Here is an 11,250-nt window from a genome sequence, read left to right as displayed (position 1 = left end):
TGTGATTCTATCTACATTGGTTCAAGTCACGACATATGATATACCATGGATTTTACCAGTTTTTAACCATGATATATAAGTGTTTTAGAAGCTATTTATTATGTTTTGGTGTTTTTTTAAAGTATTTACAGGTTCATGAGTGTTTTGGAGATATGTGGTGATTTTAGAGTATTTTGGAGATAAAGCTAGAACAAATTCGTATATGTCCATCGAACCAGTCCAGAGTCGACATCAGAGTCAAACATCGATCGACGGACATCTCTTGTCGTCGATCGACAGTGAAGCGCGCAAGGCCCGACTTGGTTCCCAACCGACTTATAGCCCAAGTTCTACATCGATTACAGAAATATCTCTGGCCGACTTTAACCTAATATGTATGTGCTTTGCCATTGTTTTTGGGCAACACACGCTTTCATACTTTCATATTTTTCACAGAAAATATATTTAGGGTTTTTAGTAGTTTGGAGAGAAGATTCAAAACTTCTTCAGAGATTTGTATTGGAACTCCAATTTTTCTACCTTAATCTATATATGCATTCTATTCAGATATTTGCTATGTTCTAATTTGTTATGTTTCTATTGTTAGATTTAGGGTTTAATTAAGGTTATGAGGGATTAGCCCAAACTACATAACTGCTAAGGTGATATCCTTCAAGGAATTGTTTGTAATGCTTGTGTTTTAGAGTAGCTAACTAGAACCCTGAACTTAGGATTATTAGGCGCACGCGACGACATGGTCTGTTACCTAAATTAATTCCCTTGAACTAGGATGGCTAGTAATAAGAGACAACTGATTTATTTAAGACGAGTAAACCTATCAATTAACTCGTAAAATCTTGCCTAAGGAAACATCGAATCGACGCTAATCTCATAGCTTCGATCGACGTTCGATCCGTATCAACAAGTGACATCGGAGATATTGGACTTAGTTAATAGGATTGATTCGCACGCATAAGTTGTAATACTTTCTCATTGGAATTTGAGTTCTAGGATTGACAACCTAAGCATTTATATCACTATAATCATGATTACATGAAACCCTAGATCTAACTACTTTCTCATAATTGTTTACAACCTCAACCAATCAATCAATCAACTGAACAACTACCTTATTCACCTCTTTTATTTATTTATTTATTTACTCTGTTTGCCTAGCTTAATCATAATCTGATTTGGATCTATTGGGTGCCTTAGCTCCTTAGATTCGATCACTATGTACTACGACTGAACTTCTTATTTGATAGAATAAAAGTCAGTCCTTGGGGTAATTTGAGTGATATCAAATTTGGCGCCGTCGCATGGTAGCTTCGATCGCCATTAGATCTTATTAGTTAGATTTAGTCTAGGTTTTATTGTTACATATTTTTCTCATAAATTTTTTCTTGATCTCTTTTAGATGCATGCCCAACAGTACCGTAAGCAACAAGGAAAAGTCACTACTATTCTCAAATCCCGCATGATTAGAACGTATGATCCACAAAGAGAGATGCGCCACATTGATCGACAACAACTCGTACCCGTCGACCGACACTTTTAAGCTACCGCAGATCGACACTTCTACCCGAACATCGATCGACATCCATCCGAAAAACATGGTTGGGATCCTGATACGGGACGAGAATGGAGACCTGCATGACCAAGAGGGTCATTTGTGTAATGCAGCAGGTTAGTTGCTAGATGGTTAGAGGGCTGTAATCCGTGATCCTGATGCTGATACCACTGCAGCCAATGCTCAGGCTGTACTTGATTATAACGTACATGCTGTCCAACCCGAACGTTGGTTGACTACAACCGTCCAGACCAATGCGACGCCAACAGATCTGCTATTCAACCTCCAACTATCTAGAGTGTATATTTCTCATGATTGGTTGAAATTGACATGGCTGAAGGGAAGGAAGGGAGAGTGAATCACATACAGCTTTGCCTTGTCATCTCCACGTGTTCAACCTGGAAGGGAGGTAAAAACAATATAACAACTACGCGGAAAGATTGCAGAAATAGCAATCATTGGAGTTCATATTAGTCATTATTCTAAGACATGGCTGAAGAAAAGTGTGACATTTGTCACTACTTTATAGGTAATGACTAGCTAGGCTGCACCCTCCACTCTCTTCACTTCAATGACCAAAAGAAAAAGAAAAAAAGAAGAAGAGAAGAAGATAAAAGAAAAGAATAATAAAAAAATTAGAACGCTGCTTAGAAAAGAACACGAGATTTCAGAATCATCACACGGAACTAAGACGAAGCTTTGGAGTGGATAAAAAAAGTTTGGTCAACTTCCAGAACCAGAAAGTTAAGTCACAACGGTTAATTACTGTGAATCACGGTTAATTGTTTGTTAACGAATTCTTAATGCATGTTCCTGATATTAGAGAGGGCTCCCGAGCTATGAAAGCCGGATCATTCTAGGTGTCTGTTTGTGGATTAAAGGCATGAGACGATGTATGGGCTAAGTGGTTAGCAAGACTAGTCTAAGTACTCAGGTTATTGTGATTGTGTCATTTTTGTATGTTGTTATGTTATGTACCTCTTGTTGATACTGTTGTGTGAGAACCTCGTGGTCCTTCTAGTATTAGTTTGCAGGTCATTGCTTCCTCAAATGATACAACTAAGACAGTCATGGTCTGGAAAGTGGTGGGCTCGGTTTAACTTGGCTTGATAACCAAGGCCAAGTGTCACACGTGGATGTGACAGCCCCCAGCGAGTCCGATAGAGGACCGGGGCATGGCGATTCCGATTGAACACTGTGACCAAGCAATTCCCGAGCGCCTACGCCTGTGTGTTGTAATAGTGAGGGGATTGCTAGTGTCCGTTGTGCGGAGGAAGAATGATTCTGTTTTGCCTTAGGATTATATATATATATATATATAAATATTTGACTGATTTGCTGACACTCATAAAGTGTTTTTATTTATTATGGTTTAATTGTTTACTGCTTAATCATTTAAGCTTTGAATATGGTTGTTGAACTACCCGTCTTGCTTGTGTTTGGGGTTGGGTTTAGAATGACGAATAGTTGTATATGCTAGATAGGGAACCCTGGCTCATAGAGTGAAACTAGTTCACTCACTCTTCACATCCCTTTGCAGGTGACCAATAGAAAGGACCGTAGCACTCACAGAACTGTAGGAGCTGGTGTAGATTGGACATCTTTTGCTAAAGACTGGTTTTTAAGATATATGAATGTATGTTTTACTTTCGGCTGCGTCCATGGACCTTATGTATAATATTTTGGGATTGTGAACTTCATGTTATATATATGAAATAAAGTATGTTTTATATTCATGGTGTATTGAATCTGATATTAGGTTAGTCCAATGATACGGTACGGGTTGCAAAGCCTCAGGCCGAATATAAGAAGAAACGGGTTTTGAATGGATATTCCGAGTTACAGAAATATGTTTTGTGATTTGGAAAGTCTATTCTCAATCCGTTGTAACACCTTTGGAATTGGCAGAGGAAGGTCGTTCGGGCATGTTCTTGTTTGATTGTTGCCCTACTGGCTGACCGATGTCTAAAATGGTTCGGGGATGTTACAGAGGTGGTATCAGAGCATGGTTTAGATCATGCGGTCAATCACGTATTTGCCGTGTTTTATCAAGTCAAATGTGTCGCAAAAGATGTGTTAGGAAACCAGCAGAGTTTTGTTTTAATTAGCATTCTAAATAGGAAATTCCCTGTTCGTGGATTGCAGATGGCAAGGAGGGGAAGGAGTTAAGGAGGACATGATTGAATGCTGGATACAGACAGAGTGTCGGGAAAAAGAGGATTGGGATATGAGTTTCAAGGAAGGGTGCAAACACTGGCACACACTAACCATGAGTTCAGCGAAGATAACATAGTGGGAAACGACAATCTGTTCGAGCACGACCAATCGAGGCACAAGAAGAGCACCTACCACCGAACCGTAGTGTAAGGGAAAGACCAGAGACAAATGATAGTGAATCAAGTGTTCAGGGACTAAGATCAATAAGGAGGGACAACCCGATTGACCCAGAAACTCATAATCAACCACCACAAGGAGTAAGAATGGAGCACACTCTAAAGATGCTTCATGACGTGATAGTGAAGTCACTGCCACAACCTCAAGTGCAACTTCAGCCACTCATGCCACCACAACCTACAGTGGCTACATCGATGTTACCATTGATAACTGCCATGAAGAATATGGAGAAACCGCATTTTGAAAGAGGATCAGATCCTTTTGAAGCCGATCAATGGCTTCGAACCATGAAGGAAAAACTTTGAGACCCTGACATGTTCTGAAGAGTCTAAGAAGAAGACAGCGGTTTATTATTTAGAAAAAGACGCGGCAGGATGGTGGGAGAGTAGGGATCCCCAAGTGGGACATCTGGTCACCACTTGGACATCAATTCAAAAAAGAATTTCAATACAAGTACTTCACCCTTGAATCCAAGCGAAGGCGTCAACATCAATTTGCTAACCTGGTTCAAGGAGAGAAGACAGTTGTTGGGGTCAAAATCGGTTACAACGGAATTAATGTCGGTAAGTTCCCGGAAAATGTCCTCTTTGATAAAGAGAGATAAAATTCAAAAGAAAAGAGAAGTGGAAGAACCTAAATCGAAGCTCGTAACAATTCCGAAAAGGATTCACACGATAAGTCTTCAAGAAAGGTTATTCGAGGCCTCAGATAACAGATCCCGGACAACAAAACAACCATCGTCCAACTCGCCAAACAGGCGAGTTGGACCGAGCAAGCCATCTAAGTCGCGAGTTGGACTAGTCCAACTCGTCAAACGGGCGGGTTGGACCGACCACGCCGTCCAAATCGCTCATTTGACGAGTTGGACCAACCACGCCGTCCAGCTCGCCTATTTGGCGAGTTGGACTAGTCCGACTCGTCAAATGAGCGAGTTAGACCGAGTAAGCTGCCTTCATCCCATCCTCGTAGCTCCCTCTTCTGTGATCGGATCGAACTGACTCTTGTTTCGTCTCGATCGGGGTCACCATCGGAAGTTTACAGTTTGGGAGAACGCAAAGAACTTGTTCTCTCGAAGGAAATTCGGATTGATCGTATAAAATGACAACGGTTAAACTAAACACCTCGAACTGCCTACGCTATACGAAGAATTTGGATTTTCTTCCGAATCGATGTCGTTTCGAAAACATTCTCTATATAATATCGAAAAAACGCTTAAGTCGGAAAACGGCCCGAAAGGTCCAGAACGCGGCAAAAAGCCCACTTATGAAGGTTTATCTTTTTACTATGCAAGAGAAGATAAATGTCAAGTTTGGAAGATAAATGCGAAGTTTCCGAAGATAAACATGAAGATCGAGGGAAAATGAAATATTTTCGCGAAGCGATAAACTCGACCGAGAGCATAAAGGGAAAGAGCAAACCGCCTCTTGGAGAATATATAAGGATGTCGAAGTTGAAGGCACAAGGGGACGCAACTTTTCTACTCAAGACAATTCTTTTTACTCTTAGAACTCTCTGCACTTAGAAACTTTTAGGCATTATTCTCGACATGTTCTGTTTCTATGGCCAACGATTATGTAAATGCCACAGTTCTTGAGAAAATCGAAAACCTAGTCGCGACTTTTCGCCACAGGAAGTGCAACGAAACGAGCTCGTGATTTCTTTGTCTAAACATAAAGGGAAACGATAAATTTTATCAAACCCCAAAACATTTGGCTCATGACCGAGCTAAAGAAGTCTTAACGCGTAAGGGTTTTACCAAAAGACGTTTTCCGTAAACTTTTCAGAAAAATAAAACTTGATCTCCCCAAAACCGCGGAAAAACCCTAGGTTAATCGCGGAAAAAGGAAGCACAGCAAATCGGGTACATAACTCACCGATGTACTTCTTCCAAATAACTTTCGGAGAAACGAAGTTGATTTCTATAGAATCACTCGAAACCTAAAACGACTGACAAATTCCGCCAGTTGTCGATGTTTGTAACCGAAATCTTACTTCGGAAAAACTACTCAATACTCCCTCGGATCGATCCTAGGGAAATGAGAAAATTTCCAATGAAGTTTGACCGCAATAATAAATCGTCACAGCCAAAGTTTCCGGTACTTTAAAGGACTCTTCTACAGCCGAACTCGAAAACATGTTTACGAAACAGCTAAAACTAAACTCATGACATTTTGCGAAATAACTTTCAAAAAATCAAAGCTCGACAACATTTTCCGAAAACAGCTTTCATAAAATTAAACTCGACAATGTTTTATGGAACATCGTTCGCAAAGTGAAACAAGTCTATATGTTACGATACGACCGCATCAACAGACCATCAAAACTCAAATTGGACCGAGTGAACCATTCAACTCGCCCGTTCGGCGAGTTGGACCGACTGCACCGTCCAGCTCGCCGAACGGGTGAGTTGGACCGAAAGAGTCGTCTAACTCGCCTTTTCATGAGAATCCTCTCAAAAGCCTTTAAAAAACATTCTGCGACTAGATCGTGGCGAAATAAACTTTGTTAACACTCCATGAGTAACCCCAAGCAACTTTGACCAACGATCAAAATCAAAGCAGAAACGTTTCTCGTAAAAACCCGCATAAACAGCGCGATTTTGACATGTGTATACATATCACCGATTTACAACCTTTGTAAAACCGGCCGCCCATTACTTGCGCGAAAAATCCTTCGTACAATCAGATCAAGTCATACGAAGAAACTTTCAAAAGTAAATATAACAGTTTACGAAAAAGTATTTTTCGTATAGAAAATACAAAGCTGTAAGATCTCACTTTGGATGATCATTCTAAAGAGAGATCTCTTCGCATTACGATCTAATAGATCTCATTTTAGCTCTGCGGCTCGCTGGCTTCTGCTTTTCGTTCCCCTTGGTCACATCCGAGCAGGAAATCATCCCGCAACTGACTCCGCACTGGTTCTGTATCAAACCTCCTAGGCTTCGTCTTCCTCAGACAAAACCGAATCAATTTTCATAAGACTATAGGTAACATTATACGGAACATTCGTCGTATAACTGAAACCTAGAGAGGAGAATCGTTTTCTGCGACTATCGGCCATCTTAACAGGGATAACCCGACAAACTTGTCCTATCAATCTCGACAAGCGCTCTTTGGCCCTCGGTCAATTACGCCCTCCAGTAAAAGTCTGAACCAGAATTTGGCATCCCCTTTAAGGACAATCGTAAACTAACATAACCTTCATGTTAACACGAAAGTACCATGGTATAATCCTTGACCTACAACGTCCTTGGCTATCTGAGTGAACATATTCTTCACGCCAATCCAAAGTATTTGAGCAACCATTGCTCCATCACTTAACGGCTAAACGACAATCTGCGATTTGTCTAAAAACGTCATGTGACTATTAAGAGAACAATTATCGTATAACCCATAGTAGCAAAGCTCCTAAACCTATACGAAACATCCTCAAAGCACGAAATAGATCTCAAAAGGCCAACACTTCACAAAGCAGTATGAAGAAAAACTCTTCTTCCCATGAACAAATTTACGCGACCCCTCGGTCCTAATTCCTCGATCCTATATCAAACTATTAGCATCCAAAGAGCAACAACAGTTTTGGCTGCGAACATCCGCAGACAAACCAAAAATGTTTCTCCAACGTAGAGTTAAGACTAAACTCTTGCAACACCGTGAAACATCTACAAGCCCGAAAACATTTCAACCACGAAACGCTGCATGCAAAAAAAAAAACCAATCTTCAGTATTGCGAGACGTCGCAGACGCTTGAAGAATAAGTTTTTTCAACAAACACCTTCTTGGAAGACCAAACAGTCATACGCACTAACATCTTCTCAAACACGTATCCTTCGCGAATAGTCAAAAACGGTAATATCTACCAATAAGTTTGTTGCTGATCACAACAAACTCTTAACATCCTAAACAGAATAAGCCATCTCGTAGAGATAGCGCTCGTACACCCGACACAAGGGTAATATCGCTATATACAAAAATCCAAAATTTTGGTCAGCACTTTCGGGAGACTTAAAAATTGTCTCCGAAAAAATGCTCGATTCCTACCATACAAGTCACGTAAGCCGAGAACATATCGCGGACTTTAAAGTGGGACGGAATCAGGTTGAAAGTGATACAGGAAACGTAAGTTGAAGTAGTCATTGCACCCCCTAAAGCCATGATTAGCCTAGGTCTTGCCCTAAACCCAGTACACTGGTCTCTAACTTCTCTAGGCATAGTATCAAACATCCTGATACGAGATCCCAAAATTTGTCTCTTGGCTAATATTCAAGCGTCTTCAGAAATCCCGCTAGTTTACGCACTGCGGAAAACTCTAGAAACAGATCACAAATATAGCAGTTCACCCAGAGTTAGATTACGAGATGACAACTCGTAGTCTTCCCTCAACACCAATATAAAATTCCATTGGCAGCAACATGCCTGATAGCCTCCACACGACACATAACTAGACCGTAAAGGTCTGATTGGAAGCTGGAAGACAGGTTCTAAGAATCTCAACTCCAGGACAAACTACGAAAGGCTTGACCCTTCGACAAGGGTACGTAGGCAACCTTCATAAGGTGCAGCCCTAATCTTATCGCACTCCACTTTTAGTAGAGTGAACAGACCACTTCCAACCATTAATTCCGCCTAACTTACCTGACCTGCCTAACCGTTCGCAAGAACATCGCAAAAATTCTAGCGAGCTGGGGGGCTAACTGTTGGGTTCAAAATCGGTCACAACGGAATCAATGTCGGAAAGTTCCCGGAAAATGTCCTCTTTGATAAAGAGAGATAAAATTTAAAAGAAAAGAGAAGTGGAAGAACCTAAATCAAAGTTCGTAACAATTCCAAAAAGGATTCGCACGATAAGTCTTCAAGAAAGGTTACTCGAGGCCTCAGATAACGGATCCCAGAAAACGAAACACCCATCATCCAACTCGCCAAACTGGCAAGTTGGACCGAGCAAGCCGTCCAACTCGTCAAAAGAGAGAGTTGGACTGACCACGCCGTCCAGCTCGCCCATTTGGCGAGTTGGACTAGTCCAACTCGTCAAATGAGCGAGTTGGACCAACTAAGCTGCCTTCATCCCATCCTCGTAGCTCCCTCTTCTGTGATCGGATCACCATCGGAACTTTGCGGTTTTGCAGTTTGGGAAACCGTAAAGAACTCGTTCTCTCGAAGGAAATTCAGATTGATCGTATAAATCGGCAACATTTAAACTAAACACCTCGAACTGCCTACGCTATACGAAGAATTTGGATTTTCTTCGGAATCGACGTCGTTTCGAAAATGCTTTTTCTATAATATTGTAAAAATGCTTAAGTCGAAAAACTGCCCAAAAGGGCCCAGAACGCGGCAAAAAGCCCACATATGATTTCATGCGAAATCGGGCCCAAATCGTTATGACGGTTTATCTTTTTAATTTGCAGGAGAAGATAAATGTCAAGTTCGGAAGATAAATGTCAAGTTTCCAAAGATAAACATGAAGATCGAGGGAAAATGAAATATTTCTGCGAAGCGATAAACTCGACCGAGGGCAGAAAGGGAAAAAACAAACTGTTGGGGTCAAAATTGGTCACGACAGAATTAATGTCTGAAAGTCCCCGGAAAATAATTCCCGCAATAAAAACAAAAAAAGACGTCAAGAAAGAACGGAAAAAATATTTAACATCCAAATATCCGTAAAAATCGGCATGAATGCTTTTACGAAAAGTAATCTCCGTAAAGATATCTTTACGAAGAGCTTTGCAGTGAAATATTGCACCAATCTCGGTTCATTCATCGAAACTAAACACTCGTAGCCCAAGAAACACGTTCATGGAACATCAGAAAAGGATCCAAATAAGGTCGCCACGTAGCAACCGACCTGTGAACGAGCCGGTCCCTACGTAGCGACCAGCCCGCGAACGAGTCGGACTACGTAGCGACCGACCAAGCCAATCGGTCAATCGCTACGTAGCGACCGACCCACGAATGAGTCGGTCGCTACGACCAAGCCATTTAGTCGGTCGCTACGTAGCAACCGACCAAGCCTTTCATTCGGTCGCTACGTAGCGACCGATCCATCGCAGACCCTGTTGCTACGTAGCGACCGAACTGTCTCGGACATCGGTCAACGGGGACGACCCAAATCTGTGCATTCTCGTCTGTTCCTCAATGCAAGCTCCCATGTACCACGGCAATTTCATTTCTCACTCCCATCGATTGGAGTTATCACTTAAACTTTACGATAAAAATCGTGGAAAGTTTATTTTTATCGATAAAAATCGTGATAAACGTTTTGAATTGAAAGACGGCCCAAATAGGTCTAAAACGTGATTAGAAACCCACTTACAGTTTTTAAGGAAAAACTCATAAATACTATGGCGGTTTATACTTAGTCCGCAAGAAAAGATAAATGTCAAATTTTCGCAGATAAATGTTAAGTTTCCGCAGATAATGGTGAAGATCGAGAAAAATGGAATATCTCCATTTTCGAGTTATGACGGCTTAAGGGTAGAAGAGGAAAGCTCAAACCGACCTTGGAGGGAATATATAAGGAGTTCTAGGCGAGAGGCACAAAGGGAGAACTTTTTCAGAGCAAACTTAGCACTTAGAGCATCGAGAACATTTGTGACGAAGAAAACTTGAGAATATATGTAGCATCGAGCACATTCAAGGGAACACTTTCTTCCCGATCGTTGACCAGTTTGTTCCAGAAACTAATGTGTCATGAGAATCCTCTAAAAAAACCAATGAATCTGCGACTAGATCGTAGTGAAATAAACTTCGGTAACACTCCATGAGTTAACTCCAAGCAACTTTCACCTAAGATCGAAATCACAGCAGAAACGTTTCTCGTAAAACCCGCAGAAACAACGCTACTTTGACATGTGTATACATATCACCGATTTACAATCTTCGTAAAACCGGTCCCCATTACTTACACAAAAAATCCTTCGTACAATCAGACCAAGTCTTACGAATAAACTTTTGAAAGTAAACATAACTGGTTTTACGAAGAAGTATATTTTGTATAGCAAACACAAAGCTGTAAAATCTGACTTTGGATGACCAATCTAAAGAGAGATGTCTTCGCATTACGATTTAATAGATCTCATATTTTAGCCATGCGTCTCACTGGCTTCTGCGTTTTGTTCCCCTCGGTCACATCCGAGCAAGCAATCGTCCCGCAACTGACTCCGCACTGGTTATGTATCAAACCTCTTAGGCTACGTCTTCCTCAGACAAAAACGAATCAATTTTGATAAGACTATAGGTAACATTATACGAAACTTTAATCGTATAACTGAAACCTAAAGCATAGAATCGTTTTCTATGACTATC

Source organism: Brassica oleracea, chromosome C4 (assembly GCF_000695525.1).
Source record: "Brassica oleracea var. oleracea cultivar TO1000 chromosome C4, BOL, whole genome shotgun sequence".
NCBI lineage: Eukaryota > Viridiplantae > Streptophyta > Magnoliopsida > Brassicales > Brassicaceae > Brassica > Brassica oleracea.
Note: the sequence above shows the minus strand (reverse complement) of the source record.